At 45.0% G+C, this 15,155-nt stretch overlaps 1 protein-coding gene across 1 annotated transcript in view; it reads left to right on the top strand.

Annotated features, from left to right (window-relative positions):
• The window catches only part of TTLL11 (tubulin tyrosine ligase like 11), a 185,759-nt gene that overhangs the window by 13,981 nt on the left and 156,623 nt on the right, over window positions 1–15,155 (top strand). The window lies entirely within an intron of this gene.

Below are 15,155 nucleotides of genomic sequence, written 5' to 3'. Positions count from 1 at the left end.
TGCACTCTGTTCTCTCTAGGAGACAAACCATGATTAATTGTTGTACAAAGGATGAATGGTGTGGAAGTCAGCAGCCTGTGCCAGTGTAGAGTGAACACTCCGCGAAGGCAGGAGCTCATCTGTCTGCCCCTGGTCCTGGCGTGGTGCTGCACACGCTACAGGGCAGTCTTTAGCGGAGGCTGACACGTCCTTACTACTCTGAGCAGCGAGTGATGCTGACCTTCACCCTCTCAATCCTTTCCCTCTTGTCGGCCTCCCCTCTCCTCTGCTTCTCTGCCCCTCAGAGAACTTGTCTGCCCTCCTTGACAGTAATGAGCGAGGTGATGGAGAATTAGTTGTGATTCCTCCTTGGTGTCACATTTACTAGCAGGAGGTGTTGGAAGACAGCCTTGTCTGCAAGAGCCAAAGGGACAAGGTGCCTCTGCTGGGGGGACAGACTGGGTTATGGGCTTACATTCACAATCCTTGGTCGCATCCCAGCAAAGCATTGAAGGCCCTTAGACTCTCCCCAGTTAGCCTCACTCCTGCCAGGCTTCCTCACCCCCTCACACCCGCCAGTTATACTCTGTCCTAACAGCCAGGCTAGTTTGGTGCCTCCATCCTTTGCTCACACCCATCTCTCAGCCTGGAATAGCTTTTGTTCCCTCCACTCCCTGCGTGCTGAACTTGGAGCCCCACTTCAATATCCAGTCATTTATGAGCCTCACCATGAAGCCTTGCCCTCCCCACAGAAGCAGCGGCTTCTCCCTCTTTGTCGTCATGGCACTTGGTCCATCCCTCTGTACACATTGCTTTTCATGGGGGTCACTGATTTGTAGGGGTACCAAACCCTGAGAAGTTTGAGGACAGTGATGGGGTTCCGTGTGTGTGTGTGTGTGTGTATGTATGTGTGTGTGTATGTCTGTGTCTGTGTCTGTGTCTGTGTCTAGTGCCTGGCTAGAGCAGGTGCTCATGCAGGGACCTGGAAGAATGGAGAATAGGTGCCTGTGCTGGCCTCACCTGCAGCAGGAGGCTCTCACCTGCCCTCACCTGGGAGAGTGACCACCCTCCCACACACACTCCTCACCCCAGCCCCGCCTGACTTCTGTCCTGACACCCTTGCTGACCAATAGTGAACAGACTTGCTCTGGAATGTGTCTGATGTGACCACAGAGACAGGGCTTAGATACTCAGGCAGTTTCCTGAGGTGCAGAGAGGGACTCTCTTAGTCCTTGCTGTATCCCCAAGCCCTGGGCTGGCACTCAGTGATGCTGTTGAACACCAGGGGATTTTGTGCTTCTCAGGATCTGTTTTCTTTGTTCACTGTGTGTATTCGTTAGACTAGGCTGAACTGTGTGACAAGGAGACCCAACATGTGAGGGCTCAACATAATGGCAGGCTTCTACTCTCCCTTGTGAACAGCCTGGGTGGAGTTACGCAATTTGGTGGCATGTCATTTGGGGACTTGGGGTCTTTCCACTTGTGGCTCTGCCATCCTCCGAGTCTCTGCATCAGCAGCCAGGCAGCAGGCGAGGAAGGAGTGAGGAGTACACACAGGAGGTTTCTCTGCGTCCTGCATGCGACACAGAGCACTTCTGCCTACGTTCCACTGGGGGGAGCCCAGACACATGGCACAGAGGAAACCAGAGTGGAAGGAGTGGCAAAAGCATTTTATTCAGGGGCTGTTGTAATAGGAGAGAGAGAGACCTGGGTATGAAAATGGGCTCCACTCCAAGAACAAGTGGGGATTTAGAGCCAGGGAGCAGGGTCGGTCAGTGGGTGGAAAATTCCTAGAGGAAACATAGGGGTGAAGGGGAGCCCTGGCTAAATCAATTTGATAGGGTTCTTGCTGAAGACAGGCCAGGGAGGTGATAAGCAGGGTGGGAGATGAGGAGTCTGATTACATATCGAGGGGGATTAGATATGGGGGGGGGGGGAGGGGGAGATGTTCTTTCTAAACTTAAGCAGGATTCTTGCTAAAACCGGGTAATACAGAGACCAATATGGAAGTGCAAAGGTTGAGACCTAGGGGAAGAGGGTTTAGAGGAGCCTGATTGGAATTTGGTCAATAAAGAGCCTTTATCACTGCAAGGGGGACTGGGAAATGTCATCTAGTGTCGTGTCCAAGAAGAGGAGGAGAAGGATTTTGGGGAACAGCTCATGTTCTGCCACAATGAAATGTGGAAAAAGGATTTGGAGATTGTCAAAACCGGGTTCAAATCCAGGCTCTGCTCCTTGCTAGCTACGTGGATTTAAATTAAATTAAATAACTCGTCCAAACTTTGAGCCTTAGTTTCCTCAGCTGAATAATGGCGGATAGTGACCCCTGCCCTAGACGATGATGGAGAGATAAGTAGTACGTAATAGTTATCCAATACATTGTGACTGTTATTATTACTCTAGGCACTATTCTCTTTATTATTATCATGTATTTCAATTTTACTTGACTGAAAATTTATTAACATGCACATGATAAAAATCTATATAATGAAAGTATAAACACTGAATAATATGTATCTCACTCATCCCACCTTCACTTCACTTCCTCAGAGGCAACCACGATGAGCAGTCTCTTGGTGTGTTTCCAGAGCTACGTCTACACAAGCGAACTAGTGTACACAGCCCTTTTTATTTACCTAATGCTTTCAGGTGATACACTCTACTCTGCACCTTTGATTTCATTTAACAATGTAGCTTAGCTATTGTTTTATATCGGTGTGTTGTGACTTACTGCATCCTTTCTTTAGAGCTGCGTAACATTCCGTAGTAAGTGTGTAGCATCACTTACTTAACTAGGGACCCATTGACAGCATTGAACTGTTTATAGTGTTTTGCCACTCTATAAAGCTGCAGTGACCGTGTCCTTGGATATTTCTCTGTTCACTTGTGTGAAAACATCCATAGGATAAAAAACCTAGGACTCATACTGTGCATTTAATTCTCTTCAAAAATAGGATTTAAAATTTGGAATGCTTCTCTCTGAGAGCTGTTGTGGAGAGAAAGGATTGGGAATTAGAGACTTGGCCTGTCAGGAGAAGGTGAGGGATAAAATACCTTGTTTTTTTTTACATTTAAAGCCATTACTAACATAAACCTTTATTGCCTCTTCCCATGATGCCTCGATTCCCGATTCTGCAGCAGGAATATTTGGCAGATTTATAAACCAATGCAAAGGCAAATTGGCCTTTAGCTTCAGAGTTTATTTTCCCACATAAAAAAATTGTCAACCAACTTTCTAAGTTCTACACCACACAAAGGAGTTGGATTGACCGCAATAAAAACAAAAATCTATGTTTTTGTTTGTTTTTGAGAGGCAGATGCAAACAGCATCCAGTGCATTCTCTATATTAGCTATTTTTCACACATTATCTCATTGAATCCTTGCAGACCTTTGAAGTGAAAAATATTATTCCTGTTTTCCAGACAAAGAAAGGAACTTTCTCAGGATCATGCAAAACCAAGGTCTGAACTCAAGTCTTGATGATGATACTACTCAGTGGGCCTCTCTTATTCTTAATGAGGAAATCAGTAGAACTTCGCTGATTGTCAAGGTTTACCTATTGTAAGAATATCTGATAATTAGCAGCGCCTCTTAAAGATTTTGTGGCCTTTCAGAGTGTAATAGAGGAGGACCTGTTATGGCTGCAAGCTAGGTATCTGACACCCTTAGGCCTGACCTCATTCATCTAGCAACTCTCAGGTGGCTAGTCCAATCTGCATCTTTGGATGGCCTCTGCCTCTCAGTTCAATATTGCTCTCTGCATGACCCTGAACTCTGGCTTGGTGATTTGTGTCCTTCCCTGATGTCTTCCTCACACCCTTCATCAAACTTCTCCATTTAAAGCACTTTCTGAATTGTATGCCATTATTATTATTAATGACTCACCACACCCCCACACCACCACTCTGCTCCCCCTGTTCCCCAGCCTTTGAGCTGATGTCACCTTGACACTCAATCTCTCTTTTTGGATCCTGAGTTCAGTTCTTCTAGCTCCCAGGAGGTCTACTGCCTATGAACAAAAATTGGCACATTAAACTCCCTCCTATTCCTACATTTTCAAACATCATATCAAGAGAACCGCATCCATCATATCCTGGGGAGGGCCAGTTTTCCATAACATGGCGTAGAATCAGTGCTTTGTGCCTGTGAATCTTTTTTATTAATTTCATATATCTTATTAGCTGTTGGTTCCATGTTAGCACACTCCTCTTGTTGGGCTATAAATTCACTCTTGTTTTATTTATTAACACACATTTGTTAAAGGCCTGATAGCATCAGGCCACCACCTCTGTTATCCCACTTATGGCTCAGAAATAACTCTGCAGAGGGGGTATTATTAGTCCCCTTTGCCGTTGGGGAAAGCGAGGCTCAGAGAGGTTCATTAACTTGTCCATGTTTCATCTAGTGAGTGGTAGGTCTGGGATTTGAACCTAAGTGTTTGGACTCTAATAAATCCGTAACCTCTCCCAGATGAAAGCCGCGGCTTGTAGTTTCTTATTATCCTGCTGCTTTGTTACTCTACTCAGCTCCTTAATTAGCGATGACTCCAAATCAGTAGCATGTTCTGAGCCTTCAGGTGTGGGAATGGGTTTTGTTTTGACAGCAGTCACATAATCCATACTGAGAAGACATTACTTAATCCAAAATAAGAGACAGTAAAAATCCATAGGAAATCTGGAAGAAAGGAAGGGAGCATTTTCATTTGACTGACTGGCTGATTGATCTCTAGAGGATTTTTATCTGCCTCCCTCCTCCCCATTCCTTTTCTTCTTGGAAGGCTGCGTTACTTCAAGGAGCTCTGCCTATTTCTTAAAAATATCCAGGAGCTGGCAGTTAAAAGTAAGCTCCTGTGTATTGGGTTTTACATTTCCTGAAGCCTTAACTTAGCATCTCCCAAACTTGCCTGATCACAAGAGTCACCTAGGGCATTTGCTAAAATTTGATTTCTCAGTAGTGGTGGGACCTGGAAACTCTTATTTTTTTTTTTAAACAAGCTCCCTTGGGCTATTCTTATGAGCAGATGATATTGGGAAACATTGAGCATCATCCTGGGGAATCAGACCCTCTTTGTGGAGTGGCCACCTTAGATTTGAAGCACAGCTGGTCACATTATATGGCAGAGACGAGAACACGACTTCTGCACTCAGAAAGCACGGGATCCAAACCCCCCACCTGATCACTTAAAATGGCGTTATCTCGGGCACATAACCGAACGCCCTCCGCCTCTGCTGCATCTCCCCGCCTGCAGATAGGACACGGTCTTCCTTTCTCCCACCACCTCCCCTCTCCTCCTCTGTCTCCGTATTCTTCAGCTCTCGGGGTGCATCCCCCAAGGCCCCTCAAGCTGGGTCACTCATGATTATTTTTGTAATAAGTTTTGAAGTGTCCGCCACTCCCAACTAGACTCTAAGTCCCATGAAAGCAGGAACCATGAAAGCAGTCCCATGAAAGCAGAAGTAGTTTATGACTTACTACTATAATGTTTATTATTTTAGTATTATGCCTCTTGTGTTCGTTATTGCACACCCAACACCTAGCACAGTGCAGTGTGAATGAACTCTGGGCTTTGTTCTCCTCACCTGTAAAAATGGATGAATACAATCTATCCACAGGGTACCAGGAGATTAAATGAAATAGTGAGCGTGGAAGCCACTGACATACAGTAGGCATGTAATAAGTGTTAGTTTTTGCCTTCCTTTGGAGAACCCACTTATGATTATTGTCCTGGATAGCTGATAGGTTATAACTGAGGCTTTAAGGCTGTTTCCTTGACACACTATTCTAAAAAGTCCCTAATATTTTTAAAGTTTTAGAGGTTAGTCTTCTTTTTTCCTCCCAAGCCCAAAGACTGTCTTCCACTAGTCTTTTAACTTTATTCTGGTGAATCATTTTGAGGTCTCCAATAATTTTACCTGACTTCCTTTGGCTAGCATTTCTTTAACTTTTCTTTATTCAGTTTGGTGCTGGGAATGAAAATGGCATCATTATAGATTGAACATAGTATTTTAAAAAGATCATGCATGGTAGAATGGGTTTCAAAGGTAGCTTTATGGTATTTCTTTTCCTAGAATTCTTTAGAAGAGAATAAGAACCTTGACTTGTGAAGATTTCTTCTAATCTTTTGACTGTGAAATCCAGGCTGATATTAGCTGAACCAAATTCAGAATTTTATCTTGTTTTCCTACCCAGTTAGGAATAACTTTTGGATGTATGACTGCCATTCAGATTTAAAGTATAGGAGGACTTGCCCTTATGAGGTCTTTCCTTCTACACCTGGCCAGTGGAGCTGCCAGTGCCCCTTTTGAGGCTAAAAACTGAAGCAAGTTGCTTTACTTCTCTATGCCTCTATTTCCTCCTGTATAAAATGGGTATGAGAATTGTACTTATCCCTAAGGTTGTTAGCAGTTTTAAGTGACTGTATGTATACCTTTGAAGTGCTTAGAACCAAGACTGGCACACAGTAAGCACTTGGCAAGTGGGATGGTGGTGGTTTTGTTATATCTCAGCACCTAGTCCAGTAGCCAGCACATAATAGGCATTCAATTAATGTTTGTTGAGTGGGTGAACTAATTAATTAGGACTAGAATCTTAGGTCTCCTGATTTTTGATTCCATAATATTTGTACTTACATTATTTGCAATAGGATACAGGTTTTTCCAAGGCTAACTCTGCTGGTTCAATTTCTTCAGGATACACCAGGAAAGCACCAGGTTTATAACACTGTGAAAATACAAAGGCTTTTAAACTGGTACCAGAGTGCTTAAAAACGTGTGGGCTGTGGAAGCTGACTGCAAGCCATGAGTGGGATGGCTTTGCCTTAATAGACCACATTAGCTGATCTAAAGGGTGATATACACTTAATGCAATTGCCCAATTATGTGCCATCAGGGAAATGCCAGCTGTCATTGCCCACTGAGCTGGGCCATCAATCAGTTTGTTCTGAGGTCACTAAGTAAATTGAAAGGTATTATTTAAATACTTAGTAGAGACATAACATACCCCATCACAAGGAGCAAGGGGAAGCAGTGACTTTTGCCACAGCTGTTGGCTGTGTTAAGCTTTGAAAAATGAGGAGATTTGGAACTTGACAGTGTAGTTCAACATGGGAAACAAAAGGAGACTCCCAAGTTTGATAAGGATGCACATATTCTCACCCCTGCTCCATCTTATTTGGTTGTTATTGCTTTTAAAATAATTTCTTTTAAAATTCTGAACAGAAGGGATAGCTCTAGCTGTGAACTAGCCCATCGCCCTTGAACTGGCCCACATTGAGGGGTGTACAGTTCCTTTATAAGAGCTGCCTCATTCACCTGCAGAGTCATTAAGCCCTGGGCTGGAGAAATGAATGACCAGAGCCTGCACATATCTGCTGCATGCCTGAGCAGTTTCACATTAAGATTTGTTGTGAGGCTTATAGATTCTGGTTCCATTCGGTTCCTTTCTGTTATAAGGCCCCATAGTCTTGCTTTATTCCCTCCACGCCAAACCACATGTCATTCATTCCTCCAGTATCTCTTACTTGCCAACACCCACCATACCCCTATGCTCTTGGCAAGGTACCTGGAATACAAAGAGAATTAAGATGTTGTTCCTGCCCTGGAGAGACTTCTAATCATGTTCCATCATGCTCCCATGCTTTTACTCGTGGGCTGAATCCTCTACCAGAGACTATCTTCCTGGCTCTGGGCTTGGCAAATTCCAGCTCAACAAGTTTCTACCAAATCACATCTTTCCCCCCCCCCCCCCCACCCCGAGAGGAGTAACTCACATCCTGCTTCATGCCCCCATTGCTCTTTGACCCTCATGTGCTGGAGCATTTGCCACTTTGCATTGTGACTTATTTACAAGTTCACGTCCTAAAGACAGGGACTGTGCCTTATTCTTCTCTGAGTCCCCAGTGCCTGCCGTTGAGTTGATGCATAATAACGTTTACTGAGTGAAAGATTGATTAATAGAAGAGTATAACTGTTATGTAAGGAGTGTAGGAGAGCAGAGGTGGGGATGGAGCTGGAGAATAAAGGTGCTTTTCTAATATTTCTGTTACCAGCAGGGGGAGAGTGTATTCATAAATGTCCCATGGTGTAAGCCTTGAGGTTCTATGGTCTGAAAGGCCCAAGATAGGCACAGGGTCTTTCTGAGTGCCATCTCAAATTTATAATGATTACTTCAAGTAAAGTAGGTATGACCTTGATTGACCTGAATCATGTCACCTTATGGCAGGCTAATTTCTATCTTTCCCTTAAATATGTTGTCATTTCTTGTTCTTCTTTGGGGGGGAGGTTGAGGAGTTGTGGTGGTTATTTACAGGTTCACAGTTATAAACAACAACATTCTGTCCACTCTGAACACCGTTTGGACGTAACATTGGAGTTTAGTTGTTTGTTCCTGGTACCCACTGTCTAGGACTGCTAGGAAGGAGTCCCCTTCCCCTTCTGACCCTTGCCCTTTGGTTTTCTCTCTCAGTAACCACTCAAAAAAAATGCGCTCACCCTTTGCTTTCTCCAGTTCTCTCTGTGATTCATGAATTTGCACTTCTTTCTTTGATTTCTCTTCACTCCCATTCCCGTATTTCTAATCCCTTGTAAGCTAGTTCTAATTAGATGTCCTGTTGTCTCCTTGAGCTCGGTACTTGTAAAAGATAAGTGTTTGTCTCCCAGATGTACTCCCATTTCTATTCACTCTATTCCGTTAGTGGCTCTGCTGAGCACGGGAATCGGAAGGTGAGGGTTAGCTTTGGCAGAGGTGCCAGGAAGAAGCAAGCACTCTGAGTCAGAGTACTTTGGCAGAGGTAGTTCAGCACTCTGGAGAGCTCCCAGCGGGCCCGGTCCCCTACTCTGGACTCTCCTCTTTCCCTTCCCCACACACATCAGCCTTACTATACACCTCCTTGTCTCTGGAATTTTATGGTTGTTAACAGAACCTCATTCATTTCTCCTAGGATTAGTTCTCTGGGGACTGAGGACATAATGGCCTGAGTTCTGTTCCTTGCTCTGCCACTTACTGGCTACACTACCAGGGACCAAGTTATCTAATTGCTCTGTGCCTGTTTCTTCAGCTGTAAAGTGGAATGGTGATATGTCTACCTATCTGACAGTGTTGTTGTGAGGGCTGATTGAGATAGTGCATGTAAAGTATGCAGCATGTAATATGAACTCAATAAATAGTAGCCACAATTTAAACAATTATAGATACTATTAGTACAATTACGTTTTTAATAATCTGTGTTGGTATGAGTCAGTGGCCTGTCTCTGGGAGATTACAGGCTGGTTTTAGGGCCAGGAGGCACAAAGGAGTTTATCTAGTAAGTCCCCCAGGAAACCACTTTTTTTTGTCCCTGGGGAACATTATTAAGACAGCACTGGATGCTTCAGGGTCAGCACAAATCATAATCAGTTGTTGGAAAAAAGGAGCAGACCCTCGTAGGTTTGCAGAATGGGAAATACCTGTGTGTGGCAAATGGGGAAACAGGCCTGAAGGCAACTTGGGTGTTCGTGGCCAGAGACAGAGGAGGCCTGGATCTCCAGGCTCTCGCTTGCTCTTTGCTTGGTCTTTACACATGCTTTTGTTTCCTCCTGTGGGAACCCCTTTCCCTCTTTAGTCTGGCAACTTCTCTCCTCATCAAGAGTCAGGTCAACTGTCCCCTACCTCTCTGAGCCTCGTTTGTTTCCTTTATAAAATGGGGATAGGATGGCTATTCATAAGGTTGTGTAGCAATTAAAGGTGACAGTGCGGGTGAGTCAGGTGTGTAGTAATGCTCAGTAAGATAGTGGCTACAGACATTACAAAAATCTGCTTATGTGTCTGGCTCAGCTGCTGCACTCTGAGCTCCTGGAAGGTCAGGACTCTTTCATTCATCCTATTTTCACCTCTCCAGCCCCGTATCCTACCACTAACCCTCTGCTCCCATAGGTGGAGCCTCGCGGCGTTCCCTGAGGGCTGCCTGCCTCCAAGGCACAACTTGCTTGTGTGTTGAATGAATTAATTGATGGCCTGGCCGAGCCAGGGTGCCTTTAGACCAGCTTTCAGTGGGAGTTGCCACTGTGGAAAGTACTGAAATGTCATGGGAATCTGGTTAGCTGGGGATGAGCTGCCCCAAGAGGTGTCAGGAGTGACTTCAGGAAAAGTTGTTTGATATCCTGGCTGGGAGGAAAGTGCTGCTGAAATGGGAAACCTGATTTGCTTTGTTCCATTTCAGTTAATAAACACATTTAAAATTTTGATGTGGGAAGAGACTTAGTAATTGGAGGCCTCGTGGTGGATTGATATAATTTACCCACAGTAAGGGAGTAGAGAGCAGAGAGATACTGTTGATAATTTTGCAGAGCGTAATGGAGTTAATTTATAATTGATATTGGAGTGCTTTTCCATAGGCTGAATTATGATGGAATGGAGAATCATTTAATGTGGTTATTTTGTTGTTTGTGTCACCCTTATGAATTGGAAAGTGGAAAAAGCACATAGTGCTAAATTGGTATCTAATCTTTTCAGACTATTTGCTAAATAAACTGGAATTTTAATTAAAACTGCAAGCTGAGAGGTAAATCACTTCAGAATTTTGTGAAGTATTTCTTTTTCTCTTGCCTAATATAATTACTACTAATACAGATTCTTTACGGGCAGGAAATTAGACATCAGAATAAATAACTGGAGAAGATTGCTGCGGGACACTGAAATTATGAAGGGGGCAACGTTATCTTCTTCTGCTTCCAACATGGGCTTTTTTTTTCTGTAGTTAAATTGTTTGGTAACAATTTTGATCTCATTAAAAGTCTTGCGATCAGAAGCAGAAGCAAGGCAGAGGACAGGCCTTACCACAGCTCTTCCAGCTTCAGTTCGTATGCGTCATTTATAATGAATGGACTTAATAAAAAATACAACCTGCTTTGTATTAATTCAGTGAACAGGGAATGGCATAGTTACCCAGAGTATCATACTTGCGGTAAGGAGGAAGTGGTGAACAGGAAAGGGAAACTTCATAGATCATGAGAATTGGTACTTTCCAGCAAAAGGTTGTTAATTACTTATCCTCCTGCTATATTTATTGGCTCTATTAGAGGATGAGTAATTATTGTCTTCCTGGGAAACCCACTGGAGCCAGACGTGCTGTATTAAACTGGAAGGCTCCTCAGTGCCACTTATCCCTGTGGGGTCCTCTCCATCCCCAACGACCAGGAACCTGGAGGAGATGGGCCAGGCATGTGCCCACGGGTACAGAAGTGCATGGAGTGGCAGAGTAATTCTTATACACTGAACCATGCTTTCCCACCCTTCTTCCCAGAGCATTCTTTCTCTCTTTGCCCAGTCATCGCCCGCCCCATCCCCTTTCTCCCAGCCTTGGCTGGCTTCCTCATCCTCAGTCTCTGTCCTCAGTCTCTGTCTCCCCTACACCCTCCACTCTCGCCTGGCCAGCCTTGCCCTGCTTGAGCACTTCCCTTGGCTCTCTTCCACCTACAGAATCCCGTTCCAATGCCTCAGCTTGCCCACGAGCCCTTCGTGATCTGTCTTGGCCCAAGGACTGCTCCAACTTTGGCCCCAGGCACACGGAAGCTCTCATGCTCTCCTAGATTCCCTGCCCTGCAGGCATCCCTTTCTCTGCATCTCTGCCTGGCAAATGCCTCCTTCACACTAGCTCCAGTGGCCCCTCCTTGGTTAAACTTTCCTCGCCTTGCGCCTTGCGTGGAAACATTGCTCCTCCTGGGCTCGCCCAGCACTTTGTCACACAGAACGTGCTATCTGTAAACGCCTGTCTTTCCCCCAGGCTGGCTCCGCAATCCCTGGGGCTGTGATTCACTGCTGTTCTCCAGAAGGTGCATTAGTTGAGGGCCAGCCTCTGCTCTCTACAGGGGGATGTCTGGGGACTCTGCTTCTCTCCTTTCTCACCATGAGACTCAGTTAGCTGAGGAGCAATCTGGGAGGCTCACTCTCAATATTCTGTTATTGGACTCCTACAGTGTGCCAGGCTGGTCACAAATGCTCTTTTACTTGCATAGTTGTTTTTAATCTTCACCGCACCCCCTGTGTGGGAGGCTTTGCTAGTCCCCTTTCTCAGATGATGAAACTGAGGGCCTTAGTCACTGGCAGGGCTGAGATTTGAATCCAGGCTCTTGACCTCAAGTCAAGGAGCTTTCCTGCAAGCACGGGCTTTCTGCAGAGGTTGGCACCCACTTGGAGACTACATGCTGCAAATCCCCTGGTGTAGCTTGTGCACGTTTTTCTTGAGGCCGGTCCTAGAAAACACCCTGCCCAGCAGCTCCTTTGGGTAACATCTTACCAGCCAATAGATTTGGGTCAAGGGTGCTGGGAAGGAGCAGAAGCGAGGAAGGTAAGCAGCATTGTTTGAACACCTCCTGCACACCAGGTATTGTGTGCCAGGCACGGTGCTAGGTGATCAGACACATTATCAATCCATCTATAACCAATCACATTGCCATTATTGCCCCTCTGAGGTAACAGGCTTGACCTATGTGTGGGCTTTTCCCCCAGCCCCATCCAGAGACACTGGGGTCATGAAGCCAGCCCGTCCCTTACCACATGGGGAGGCCTTTTCTCATCAGCCCCACTTTCCACAGGCAGGAAGGAGCCTGGCCCCTTAGTGGGGTGGTTGGTTGGCGTTCCTCACCTGTCTGAGAGGATAGCGATGCCATTGCTGAGAGCTGAGTAATGGAGTGAGCCGCCCTCCCTCTCTTAGGCTTGAAGGGGGCTCACCTTCCTTTGATATGCTCACATTTGGCTTATAGAACCGAGCCCTATCTGGGCACACCCTTCAGGACTGGATGGATTTCCACCAGTATTTTCTTTGTCTTCTTTCTTTCTTTTTATTTAATATATTTTTATTGATTTCAGAAAGAGGAAGGGAGGAGAGAGAGATTGAAACATCAATGATGAGAATCATTGATTGGCTGCCTCTTGCACACCCGCTACTGGGGATCAAGCCTGCAACCCGGGCATGTGCCTTTGACCAGAATCGAACCGGACCCTTCAGTCCGCAGGCCGACGCTCTATTCATTGAGCCAAAGAGGCTAGGTCTGTCTCTTTGCTTTCTTGATTGAAGAAAAGTGTTAAATTTTTAGTCCATTCTTGAAGGGCAATTGCTCAGTCTTTTCCCTGTCTAACTGGCCTTCTCTGGCATTTCTGTGCTACATTCTTTCTTCTTCTTTTTTAAAAAATAATTCTTTATTGTTGAAAGTATTACATATGTCCCCCCTTCTTCCTCCCACAGGCCTTCAGCACTCTATTGTCTGTTCATGGGTTATGCCTATATGCATAAAAGGTCTTTGGTTAATTACTTCCCACCCATTCACCCTCCCCACCTTCCCTCTGAGATTCTGCACTCTGTTTCATGCTTCCACGTCTCGTCATCCACTCCATTCATCAGTTTATTTTGTTACTTAGATTCCACATATGAGTGCGATCATGAGATACTTGTCTTTCTCTGACTGACTAATTTCACTTAGCATGATACTCTCCAGGTCCTTCCATGCTGTCTCAAAGGGTAAGAGATTCTCTTTTTTTTTTTTTTTTTTTTTTTTTTTTACTGCTGGGTAGTATTCCATCATATAAATGTACCACAGCTTTTTTATCCACTCATCTACTGATGGTATGCCACAATCTTTCTTGAAGTGTTAATCACAACTCAATTTTTTATAGATATATGTGTTCAGTTTTTTGGTCGCAGACTAATCCATCTATCCACCCATCTATCTTGGAACAGTCCAAAGAGCACAGTCTTTGGAGATGGACCAGCATGACTTCAAGTTGTGGTTTGCCACTTATTAGCAGTGGGATTGCATTTTTTAAAAAAATATTTTTATTGATTTCAGAGAGGAAGGGAGAGGGAGAGGGAGAGAGAGAGAGAGAAACATCAATGAAGAGAGAGAATCATTGATTGGCTTCCTCCTCCATGCCCCATACTGGGGATCAAGCCTGCAACCTGGGCATGTGTCCTGACCAGGAATCGAACCGTGACCTCCTGGTACATGGGACAATGTTCAACCAACTGAACCACACCAGCCAGACAAGATTGTATTATTTTATGTGCAAAATGAAGGCATGTATGTAAGATACCTGGCACATAATTAGTACTCAATAAATAGTTATTATTATATTCATTATAAAGCTATATTAGTCTTAGATTCCTTCATTTTCAGAATGCTTTCCTTCTCCATGACCCAGCTCTGAAACTGGAATGGTGTATTCAGTATCTATTGCTGTGTGACAAATTTTCCCCAAACTTAGCCCCTTGAAACAACACACATTTATTATCTCTGCGGGTTAGGAGTCTGAGCGTGGCTGATCTGGGGGTTGTGGCTCAGGGTCCCTCTCAAGGCTGCAGTTAAGCTATGGGACAGGGTCACAGTCTCTAAAGACTTGCCTGGGGCCAAAGGATCCACGTCCTTCACTCCCATGGCTGTGGGCAGGAGGCTTTGATTTCTTACCTCTTCCTAGGCTTCCCCAAAATGGGTGATGGTGATGATGATGATGATGAGAGAGAGAGAGAGAGAGAGAGAGAGAGAGAGAGAGAGAGAGAGGGAAGGGAGGTGCTTCAGTCTTTTTATAAAGATATTAGCATATTGGAAGTTTCCTAATATCGGAATGTCACTTGTGCTGTAGCTATTGGTCACATAGACCAAGTCTGTAACAATGTGGGTGAAGACTACACAGGGTATGAGCTCCAGGAAACAGGGATGGTTGGAAGCTCCCTACAACAGATGGGTAGGTGGGGGAGGGTAGCCTTCTGTCTGGTGGGGAGGCAGTCATGTAAACAGAACCCCCCCCGCCCCCCCCCCCGCAAAGTGGTGGCTGCATCTCGCACATCAACAGAGTACAGAGGGGGCATTGGAGGGGACTCTATTAACTCTGCCTGGGGACACCATGGAAAGCCCCCAAGTGTAGGTCACCACGGTGTTTTTATTCCAGAGGTGTCCTAATGGTGCTTGATATTTTCATGGCATCTTTTTACATTGAAGTTACTAATGCGGTGATTTCCTTGGACATTAAAAACAATAACCTGTCCTTTATAACAGCAATTTGCTATTTATAAAATGCTTTTCCATGCATTGTCTCTGTCCACATAACAACCCTGCGAGGTAGGTAGGTTTTATTGCTGTTGTTTTCCTCTTCTGTAGATGAGCTGCTGAGGCTTAGAGGGGCAGGGTCCACATGTCAAGGCCTCCGG

Source organism: Myotis yumanensis, unplaced genomic scaffold, assembly GCF_028538775.1.
Source record: "Myotis yumanensis isolate MYYU_CA2020_CCGP unplaced genomic scaffold, mMyoYum1.0.hap1 SCAF_12, whole genome shotgun sequence".
NCBI classification, from domain to species: Eukaryota; Metazoa; Chordata; class Mammalia; order Chiroptera; family Vespertilionidae; genus Myotis; species Myotis yumanensis.
The sequence above is the reverse complement of the archived record's forward strand: the minus strand, read 5'-3'. Positions and strand labels throughout refer to the sequence as shown.